The sequence below is a fragment of the Diachasma alloeum genome, unplaced genomic scaffold, assembly GCF_001412515.2.
Source record: "Diachasma alloeum isolate Michigan unplaced genomic scaffold, Dall2.0 Dall_scaffold_00198, whole genome shotgun sequence".
In the NCBI taxonomy this organism is placed as follows: domain Eukaryota; kingdom Metazoa; phylum Arthropoda; class Insecta; order Hymenoptera; family Braconidae; genus Diachasma; species Diachasma alloeum.
The window spans coordinates 2,638,476-2,650,298 of NW_021680363.1; the positions used below are offsets into that span (position 1 = coordinate 2,638,476).

An 11,823-nucleotide genomic window follows, 5' to 3' on the forward strand; every position below is an offset into this window, starting at 1 on the left:
TCTCCACCCGCCATTTCCACCACTCCGGGGTTAATATTGGTGCCTGATCGTCGAGTCACCATTTGCATGACAATCGCGATGCGCGAGGGAGACAGGAGGGGGAGAATTCTCTTGAGTGGTCCTGAGGAATACGAGGCGACCTCGTCGTCTTTGTACACTCGGGGCGTCATAGCCGTGACGTGAAAAGCTGCCCACCTCCCTTTTCACAACCCTTATCACAAAAAACTGAGGAGTAGAGACTCAAGTCTGAAGTTGGAGGATGAAATAAATGGGAGATGGTGACAAATGCGAATGGCGATGAAATAGTTTCATATCTTGGGGTCATTCCTGTGATATTACAACCCCTAATTAAATTCTGCACCGAGTTACTCTTACGGTACATCCTTCATTAAGCGCTGGATCAAAGTGATATTCTCGTAAAGTAGCTCTTACCACGTCGTGGGGCTCTCCAATATCCATCCCTAGCCTCTACACGTGAGTGAATCTTTTATATATACTTGCAGAGGACGAGCAAGTACTCGACGCTCACAAGGCCATAACGGATGCCCACTTGTGAGCGACAATCGATTCCCGGGTTTTGTCGGTTAAGATTCAAAAGTCATTTTGCACGTGAAATCGATGAATCATGCATTTTTTAGGGAATCAGTGGAGGAGATGTGGATGAATAATTGAATTGGACTTTACCAACAGTTGATCGTAGAGGTAGATATCAGGATAATCAACGAAGTCCACCATTTTTCATTCACTCAACTTCGAAAACTTGATGAATTTGTTTCCTTGAAAACTTTTATTTCGTCGATTATTCATTCAACAAAAACAACAGAAACAAATACGTTTGGTATTTTCTTTTCACCAGGGAAATGGGAGAAAAAATATCATGCGCTCACATTCGGCACCCGCACTTTCAATCTCACTGAACCGCAAATATTTCTGTAACAACTTTAGGAGAGAAGCCACACGTATTTTTATCGTTTTCCCGCAGTGATGTTCCAGTCGAACTGCGCAGGATTCAGTTGGTTCGTTCACTCTTTACGTTGCATAAACAAACGGAGATGATCCCCTTTCGTTTCAATTCCACCATCACTCGAACGTACAAATCCACAGGAAAAACAGCACCTCGATCAATTCAATTGATTTGAAATTTTTCCCCCACTTTATTTTCAAAATAACAATGGAAAATGAATGATGAAATTCGTTTGGGGATTCGCACGCGTAAAAGCGCGACTGACTGGCGTGCGGTGTTAGCAGCGAATAGGATACTCAGCGTCGTTGAAGAATGAGCAAGAAACCGGGGAGAGGCAAAATCCACGAGGCGCACGCGAAGGCGGTGGCGTCGTTGTCGCCCCCCGGTGTTGGTATTCCTCTTCGTACCCAAAGTACGCACATAATTACGTCTGTATACAGTTAATCCACCCCTCCCCTCCACATAAATCCCACAACTGATCTTGAAATTTAAATGAAAATTCTATTCTCCTCTCGTCTACGCGAGTGTTTCCCAAGTTTTCATCATTGTACAGCGCCCACAACTTTCATTCCAGTTAGGGATGAACTTTTTGTTTCCCCTTGAATTGGTGTTTGAGATATGATGAATAGCCAACGGGGAAATATAGCCTCAGGATAATGACCCAGATGGATATGAAAATACAAAACAAATACGAAAACAAAGATTCTGGGGAATACGGTAAAGTCCAAAACATATCTTGGGTGAGAAACTGGTTGTAAGCCCGCCGGGAGGATTTCTTACTTCCTCCCCCCTGCGGGCATCATGGCGAGAGAGACGAATGAACAACTGGTGTTAGAGCGCAGGTGTACAATGGAAGTAGCAAAAACTTCGTTAAGGAGAAACTCTAACAATTCTTGGGGTGGGGAAAGGGGAAGGGGGGGGGCGGAGGGAGAGCAGCCGATCTTTGTGTCGCGTGTTCATACGAACTACTTCTCTCCACAACCCTCTCTTTTCATACCACTTCCACACCTCCAACTCTCCTCAGCTTTATCTTTCTGACTTTATATAACATGAACACTAGTGAGAATTATTCCCCTTATGCAAATCAGTCCACAAGAGAATGATATATCTACCCAAGCGTTATATCAAACTCAACCCCGTTGTAAGCCAGTATTATATTCAAACCTTGAGGAATATAACCTGTAAACTAACGTTTATCTTCTCTCTTGTTTCATTCTTTAAACTGTACTATATGACGGTTTTCATACTGCTCTCGTATACGTTTTCACTCAATTCTGGCAGGTATGTATGCGCGAGTTTTGCAAGCCCTCCAATTACAACCTCATAAATCCCCAGCACCAATTTGTCGAGCACAACTTCCCTGAATTTTCGAGTTTAGTTATCAAATTGTAACATCGGGCTTTTACTTGTTTAACGATTTTTTGAAAATATGCGGAGGGCTGGGGGGGGGGGGAGGCATTAATGACTGGCTCGTAAAGTTTTACGCCGAGAAAAAAATCTGTTGAGAATTACCGCTCAATTTTGGCATGTACCGTAGTGTATTGACCTTTCAGGAGTTTCTATTCAAGGATTTCTTGAGGAACATTTCACAGATATGCTGTAATTTTTTTATGGAATACCGGTTGACCTTCAATATTATTTGATCCTTATAATTCTGCCGATCATACAGAGTTTAAACTCACTCCTCAAGGTCAATCAATAATAATTTAGTGCTTCATAATATGTCGAAAATTGCGAAGACTATACGCTGCACGATTACTAAAATTCAGGGAAAATTCTCAACACATTTTCTCTCCATTTACTGATCGATTAAATTTCGTGGTTTTTTGGAAACAGTTTTGAGAATTTTTTCATCATCCGTAAAATACAAGGCGATAAACCACGTCTCTGTGGTAACATCTGGCAATTCGTAAACGATCCAGAGGCTTGGCAAGATCGGATAAAGGTAAATAAACAGGAATTAAATCGGGAAAGGCTTTATAACATTGACGAGACGAAAGTGTGTGGGCAATGTACATGGAATTGAAGGAAATCTTGGGAAAACGCTTCTTCCCTGTCGCGTTGACGTTTGTTTAGGATACATTTTACTTCTTTTTTTTTCGATTCTTTTCATTCGTCTGAGCTTTCAAGTAGTGGACTCTGATCACAGGGAGAAAAAGTAGAGAGTAGAAAGTTGTATAACGACCGAAGTGGATTCTTTTCGTTTTCCTTGTATTGAGGGAGCAAAAAAAAACTCGAGGGTACATAGAGTTTCCGATAAAAAAGACTTTTGCGATCTTTAATTCCGACTCGGTAAGGCGTAGATCGATTTCCAGAAGGAGTGGAACGGAAACTGGCCTCGTCTTTAAATAGAAACTCACTAGATTGTATTACACCGGAGTGTGCTGCATTTCTTCTTAATTCATATATTTTTTTTCGCTCATTTGTCCTTGAAATATACCGGATGTTCATGCAAGCAAGTATTGAATCGAGAATGGGTCTGAATGGCAGATGAGACGAGATGAGAGATGATAAATTTGTGGCAATCGATGGAAAGAATTAATAATTTTCAAGCGGAAAATGTAATATGAAATGATGTTATTTCTTTTCTTTTTAAATCTTGTTCCTCTCTCAATAATTGAAATTCTTTCGAATATCTCACGCCCTCAAGCCCAACACGTGTGCGAATCTATACTTAGCCGAGTCTTTGAGCAAGCCCCATAATAAAGTATTGTTATATCGCCCATACAGTGTTTGAATATGGGTTTCAGATGTTTATAATTCTGTGTATAGAATACTCAGTATTTATGACCTCAGGTGTGTGTATATTTCGGTCGTACAGAATCATGATCCGATTCAATTACCCGATGACTTGATATTCACGAGGTAGCGTGAGTTACCTGAAGTTGTGTTGGTACAACAAGGTTTCATGGAGAAACAGTGTGACAAACAGACGTGTCCATGCGGTACATCTGTGCTCAGAGGGGTTTGTGTGTAGAATCTGTCTGTGCTTCTAACAGAGATCGCTTGGGTATACCAAGGTATACCGCAAGCCAACGGCTCGACATCTGTTTCAATACCATTACCGGATCTAGTTTACTATCTTATCTCGGTTGAAACGGAACGCGCGATGCCGGATGCCTCGGCAGATCGGCTTTGAAATTGCCCGGGATTTTCTTCAGGTATATACAGGGCCTTCCACTGAGGTTGAATCAATCGGGAATAAGCTCACTTGCATTGATAGATCGAAGGAATAAACATGGAGACTGTGTGGAACGATGATACACAACTAATTTCCGATTCTTGGCGATTGAAAATTTCACGTGATGAAAAATTCTGCATTATTGCATATGAGAGGTGAGAAAAAATGATAAATTTTATCTTCACGATTTTTTGCAGGGAAAACTAAGAAAACAAATCAGTAGCGAAGCGGTAAACCGGGTTAAGTCGATTTTGACTATTGGCCAGTTTTTGACGAATATCTGGGAATCTAAAAGAGATAGAAAAATTTTTGTCATGACCTTTTTTGTAGAGACAACTGAGGGTTATAAAAAAGGTGATGAGCAAAATTTTGCTATCTGTCTTAGATTCCGAGATATTTGTCAAAAAATGGCCAAAAGTCAAAATCGACTTAACCCGGTTTACCGCTTCGCTACTGAAATGTTTCCAAAGATTATTCAGATAATTGAAATTTTTCTGCATGAAATTTTTCTGTTCTTTGGTACATTATATTTTCGGATATTATTTGCGGAGACATATTCCTCATCTATTTCCCTTTATAAAGTCGTAATTCAAAATATCCCCATCCGTTTAAAGCCTCTCCCGCATCTCTCGACATAACATTTAAAACGATTTCTGCTGGCAGCAGTGCCAAGACCGGTGCATCGTTGTTTTCGGCGGGGGGATAGATTAACGAAACATAACGCCAGGGGTGCCTCTATACTCAACGTATCCCAAAAGTATATAATAGAGGGGGAAGAGATGCCGCCGCATCAAGGATAATGGTACGGGGCGTGTTGGCACTGCTCTGGCAGTTAAACAGTCCGCTACTATACAGAGGGAGAATTTCAAAGAGAGTATAAACACTGCTCTCCATCGATCTAGCATTCAAAAATTCCATTTTTTTTTTCACTGTCATTTTTGTTTGCTTCAGATTCCCCCGGTGGAAAATGAATTTATGAAAATAGGTATTTTTGCATCTATTTTTTCATGCGCATGTTTTATGTAAATATATCCGGAGGGATGAGAAGAGAGGAAATTTTTTTTTTCAAACTCACCCCTGGTAAAGTCCGCTTCTCATGCAGAGCGTTCTGGGCGCTGATTGCACTGTCACGGCTATAGTAGGTCAAAAATGCACAACCTGAAATGGAGAATATCTTATTAAATATTTATTACAACATTAATAGCCTGCGATTTGACCCGAATCGGAGGGAAATTTATAGCGGCGAAAAATCAATTTAACGCGAATGAAAAAAGTCTGATTGTCCCCGAGAGAGAGAGCGGAAAAATAATAATAATCAACGGGTGATTCATGCTTGAAAAAAAAAGCGATGATAATAAAAACTGAAACTGATTGCAAAAATTTAATTTTTCCAACCACCGATTTCCCACCATTTTTCGCAATGATTTAATTATCAGCGCAAGTCAAATAACTCTTTCCACAAGAATTGAAATATTCACGTGTATCCTTCGTGTAATTTATCATTAAATACTTGCGATGACATTAATAACCCGCGAGTTGAACCAAATTGAAATGAAATTTATAGCGACTGAAAAACAATTCAACATGATTTTTAAAACTCCGATTGCTCCCCAGAGAGAACGAAAAAATAATGATCAGGCGGTGATTCATGTTGAAAAAAAAAACAGCAATGATAATAGTAAAAACTGAAACTAATCGGTAAACTTTGAGAGTAATTGCGATGAGTTTTCAATGCAATGTGTCAACTAAGCCTGAGAATTGAATTCCACGGAATGATATTGTTACTTCTTGATGAACGCGTTGTACAGCCTCGAGTGAGTTGCCCACAGGAATTAAAGTATTCACCCTCATACCCTTTAGCGTCAGATAATGTCAGCCATCTTATAACGCACATAAACTAACTCCATCGACCTGATTCCACGGCTCACGCAAACTTCTCTCCCATTCTTGCTATCTCCAAGCGTTATCTCAGTCGTGTACCGACCGATACGCATATGTATATTCCCCTCCTTCTCGTATCGAAATTCTGATATTACCAACTCCAATAATTCACTGTTACAAAGTAATTTATCGTCTCAGCATTAACCAGTGGTCACGTGTTGGCTATACAATATTGCAAGTGGAATCACAAATTTTCATATTGCCCTGTGGTTGATACCATTTTGAAGAAGCAAATTATAGGAAAACGATCCATGTAACTGGTTAAAACGACGGTAATTAACCTCCCCTTGTTAACTAGTTGATGCTGAACTATTATCGACTATTCGTATGAGTTTGAGAGTTTGTACAGGGAGAGTGTGCCTCACTCAACGTTTACCTGTTGGCTTGAGGATTTATTCAAAAGGGTTGTGTGGGTCCACAAAACATGGCCATATGCCGGTAACAGCCATTACGAGGGGTCAATGATATTTTCGAGAGGGCACACGAATCTCTGAAGAATCATGCATTCATCTGCCTCACAATCATGAATAACATTATCTGGAGAATTAATCAGTGAGTAATTGAATTCCATCGACCATCAGCTGTAAGATTATGAACAATATTGGGAGAAATTGACTGAAGAAGCTTCCGTCATTTTTCCAGTAATCCCGTGAAGCTACATGGTGAATGCTTTTATGAGCGATATTGTGAGTAATTTGTGAGCTTGCAAAAAAGTCTGTGAGCGCGCACAGGGCTTTCACATCCCATCGAAATCTACATAATCTATCCGTCGTATCGTATAAAGCTCCTCTCATCCAATGATATACGATAACGCGCATTTTCTCGCCTCTCCACGAATTTTAATAGAACACATCCAGGGATAAAGATTTCAATATTCATGCACGTAACCAAAAAATATAAAGATGAAATATTATTATAGAAGGTGGAAAGAAATGGTGAGGAGAATATCCGAAGAAAGTAGTTTTCACTGAAGAAAAAACCCAGAGTATGCATGTAATTTTTCATCCCAGGACCTCTTATCTCGGAGGCACGGTTACGCGGTCTGTTGATACGGACGGTATGACGTACACTCGAGAAGCAGAACGGGTTGGGTAGAGTGCTTCTTGAATAAGGGAAGTATAGAGAGAGACTACCGGTTATGGAACTAAAAGTTTCTTCGCACCCGCGGGCTGTCACGCCAGCCACATTTGCCTCTTGTATGTAACAACGGGACACTATCACGGCTACCAAGTGTGTTGGGACCAAAAATGCGAATGCAGTGTATATCCACAATGGTTCGGGTAAAATTGCGGTGAGAGACTAGAGGGAGCTGTTGGTTTTAGATCCGTTGGAAAATAGGAATATTACGTAATATTTATAAACATCGTGGTAGGTTCTTATCTTAATTGCATTGGGACAGGTTGCATGACGCTCTTATTCCCCGGTTATACTGGGCCCAGGCTATGTATCACATGGGAATACACCGAGAGAGTTCATAAAAGATCGTTCGGAATTGCGGAAAGCACTAGACTCATGTGGAATAAAAGATTCTGCAGCATAAGAAGGCTAAAAATTCAAGTCTCGAGATAAGAAAAATCCCAAGGTATTTCATCCACGAAATTCTAACCTCCACTGGTAAAAATAAAGGGTATTAAAAGAATACATCGGCGCGGAGGGCGGGGAGGGGGGGGGGAGGAGGAGGAGAAAAAAAAAGATAAAGCACTGGTAATATTGCATGTCTAGGAAGATTGAACGTTCACGCAGAGTCGAGACAGAACCCCGCCCTCCTCTCTGAGGCCTTTCGTCCTCGATACAATACTGGGAAAAAGGTGAAGCCGGTGTATGAGAAGGCGAACCAACGGTTATCGTCGGCCAGAATCGGCTTATCCATCACTTGGGTCGCTTGCTGAACTCCCGAGGACGTCCACCACCTGATGGCCAGTACTGGCGCGTTAATGCGAGCTCGTTTAGTTTCCAGTTTCTTATCTTTAACCTGCTATGCTATATAGTGTTTCGAAAATTTATAATATTCTACCGGCGGGAAGTTATCTTGGGGGTTTTAGGTGGAGACGTGTATAAAGGGGGAGACGAGGAGATCTCGAGGAGGCTCACAGAAGGTAGAAGGGATAGAGAGGGATGGAAGAGGAGTCGCTATCTTTCGGTTGGGTCGTCACGCGTACCTCGTATCGCACGCCATGTCGCGAAATAAAACGGATATTGTGGTGGTGGTGAGGGGGAAGGGAGAGAGGAGGGCGGAGGAGGGGGAGTATACACGGTATCACTGTGAGGCACGTACATACTATACTGACAAAAAGATCCCTTCGATGAAACTGTCATGCAAAGCTCGTTGGCTTAATTAATTCAATTGAAATTAATTAGTTTGAATTGTTACACCAGTAAAAGTAAGATTTTTTTATTCATTACCTCTCACGAAATGCTTGAAAATGCCCGAGAAGTTTCAACAACTTTGGCAAACTTGATATTTTGATGTGTTATATGCCAAGAAGTTTGGACAGATCGAAGGAGAGTTTTTGGACGAGTTTCTGAAGACGAGAAAAGAGAGATAGATGAGATTATATTTCGAGCGATAGTAGAATAGGGGGGGTATTCGATTTTCCTAAGAGAACGGAGAACGGAGGGAACAGGAGGCGTTTTATTTTCTCAAGAGGCAATGCGATGGCTAATCCACCAGTCACTGGACAAGGTCCAAGTCATAAAATGGATTTTATGAGGACGATCGATGCAACTCGGATATTTTCGTTATCCCCGCCTTTGCGTATACACATCTCTCAACCAATTGCTTTATTTTTCCATCACTCACACCCCTAGACTTTTCTATCTCACATGTTCCCTGAAAGTCTATCCCTCCCCCCTCCCCTGTCTAACGTTTTCATCGACGGAAAAAGTCGAACGACTGGAATGATGAATAATCCATTCACATCGCCTGTTAAACCGACAATTGAATGTCCCAGTGACTTTCCCCAAGGGATCTCTTTCATCCGTTATGAATATAAATGCTGATGATTACCGTTCGACGTGTGTGCTCCACTTTCAGCCGGAAATGTATCATCGGCATTCTGTTTCGAAAGTAGACAAGTAGAAATGGAAGGCATCCAATATACGATTTTGCAGTTGAAACAAAGAATACTTGAGACATAATAACAAATAAAAGTGACTCATACACAAGTATATAACACCCTCTCGCATTTAGTTTTTTTTTTTGGATATGTATACTGCCAACAGTTATACCCAGAATCATCGTTTTGTGTTGTGTAATGCCCATGGAGGCGCTAATAACACTATTCGCGGAGTGTTGCACGCGCTTTCACGGGTACTCTCTACTATGCTTGGGTTGATGCCGGAGAGGGTTGTTGCAGTAGAGCGTGTTGCGCAGAGGAAATTGAAATATGCAAACAACCGCAGTCCCGACGCCCACTGATACTTGTGTATGTATATGGCTCTCATCTACAGGACTACTATGGCTCGTTCTGTTGCATTGTGAGCTGTGCTTGTCTTCCCAGGCTTTCTCCATTACCGAACGCAGTTGGTAATCCTTCGTATTGAGTTTCCGCAATGGAAGTACCAATTTTATGGGCTTGGGTGTGCATACCGGGGGTACATGGTTTTCCACTTTCATCAGGTTACGGCCTTGAGATAGATACAGGCAAGAATCTCAATGGAAGAACCGACAGTTTTGACACTCGTAAAGATAGAACCGCGAAAAATTCATGGAAAAGATGCTACAGACGCGCATAAATGAAAAAATTTCAACAGCTGGATGATCTTGATTTATTTGAGCGTCAGTATTTACTTCTGGGAGCTGAACTGTCAGTACTATTATGAGCGGAAAGTCACAGTATTCGGATAATTATTCAAGCTTCGTGAACAACACGCGGTGTCTGGAGTCTCGTGAGCACAATTGTGAGCACCACGAAGAATCAACAGTTCTGACACTCGTAAACCTACAGTACGTCAACCAAAAACTCATGTAAAATGCTCCAAATGCATATAAATAACTGGATTAAGGGGAGCGAACGGAGTATTAGACACCGGAAACCGGAATTTCTCCAGTTTCCTCCATTCAGAGAAGTTTCGCACCATAAACTCTGCTCAGTGCGTGTATATAAAGGGACCTTGTACTTGAGAGGTCTATAACTGAAGAACCATACAGCCACACTTCACATCTCAGTTACTGCCTCGTTTCTACTCGATATATTGTAACCGAATTAACCAATTCCCTTCTAGAAGTTTATCCTTTACGAGTTTTTACTCGTGAATAAAACAATGAGGCCTGATTGATGTGAGTTTTAATTATCATCATGTGGGAAGTAAGAGTAAGACTATCTTTCTTCTCGTGAACTTCGGTCGATGGAAACTAATTTGATGGAAAAAAGAGTTCTGACAGTGGAAAAACTAAACGTGAAAATGTGTTTTTTTTTTGTTGCAACGTGTAAAGTGCGCCATTGAGGGTGATTTTTATTCAAGAAACGTTTTTCCAAGAGTGCCCAACAAGTCCTGAGGCTCTAACTTGAATCCATGTCGAAAGTTTAGCTTCAGGTTTTTTAATGTCAAGAGGAGAAATATAAAAATACTGGACCATGAAGGTGCCCTCATGTGCCCTTTTCCCAAACTACTGCCTCACAACTTATGGAGCATCCGTGAGGTCTAAATAACGATTGGCGAGAAAATTCGCTAATTTGAATGGTTTTATTCGGCTTTTGGAGGCATTTTACCACCGGACGCAGGCAGGAATGAGTCGTAAATATGTAAATTATCACCAAGCTTGTACCGGGGGAAACTGAGCCCTCGGGTGAGTCGTTTGGTCGGCTTTTCATTTCTCTAGACACTGCATATACTACCTGCCCATATACTTGTTCACTTTTCATCTTCACTAGTCCGACAGTCTGGAAGATTAATTCCACATACTGCTCTAATTTCGGTAGGTTTCTGTTTGCTTTTAGCAAATAAGATGGGCCGAGCTGATGAGATGTTGAAGTATCTAGTCTAGTCATTTGATCAAGTGGAGCAATCAACATTATGATGAAATTATTACAACAGATGCGGATCGTAAACTGAAATACTCTCAACCCGAAATGACATATCTTAATTTATTATCCACCCTATGTCATTCCATCGGAAAAGTACAATTTCAGTGTCTAAAGCATAAACTATGGATCGTCTTATGACTCATCTAGCGTCAACTATGAAAGTCTGGCGTACAATGCGAAAGGCAAAATAACGTTATACGTTATTGGAAAAATGCTTTTTCCACGTGGACTTATGATCTGTCGTCTCGGTCGTCCGCTCGTAACAAGGAATCTTTTACGAGGCAACATGAAGCGAGGGAAGAACGATGGCGCGGCGCCATAGACGTTGATTGCTATACAGGCATCAACCCAGTGCGATAAAAAAAAGAGGAGCGGATGAGGGTAGAGTGAGGGATCCAGGGTAGAAAGGAAAGGCCTGACTGGTCCCCATGGTTGTTCCTACATTTCTCCCTTCAACCATTTTACCGCTACTCGTGATAGTAGTCTTGTGAGAAAGAAGTAGCCGTGCTGTGTTCTCCAATTCCCCCTCACCTTTTTTCCCTACCTTATAAGGGAAAACGGAAAACTATGGCGTGCCAGCCACAACAACCTCTGGCGAATAAGTTGTCGGGTGCTATCGGTCTCTGTCCAAACGAAGCACCGCTCATATTTACCACCGACTGCGAGCAAATGCTCCAAGCTACAAGACGTCGGAGGTTAGAACGATATTG

The 11,823-nt window shown here is 41.5% G+C and overlaps 1 protein-coding gene across 4 annotated transcripts in view; it reads right to left on the minus strand.

Annotated features, from left to right (window-relative positions):
• LOC107035442 (CUGBP Elav-like family member 4) overlaps positions 1 to 11,823 on the minus strand; it is a 338,453-nt gene that overhangs the window by 299,726 nt on the left and 26,904 nt on the right. The window contains exons 1-2 of one of the 4 annotated variants that reach the window (XM_015252829.1): positions 5,999 to 6,074; positions 5,221 to 5,303 (exon numbers count right to left, since the gene is read on the minus strand). The gene's annotated coding sequence lies outside the window, so the exon portion shown is untranslated. Of the gene's footprint in view, positions 1 to 684; positions 1,234 to 5,220; positions 5,304 to 5,990; positions 6,075 to 11,823 lie in introns of those variants that run through there. The other 3 variants (XM_015252831.1, XM_015252830.1, XM_015252832.1) reach the window with 3 other exon arrangements.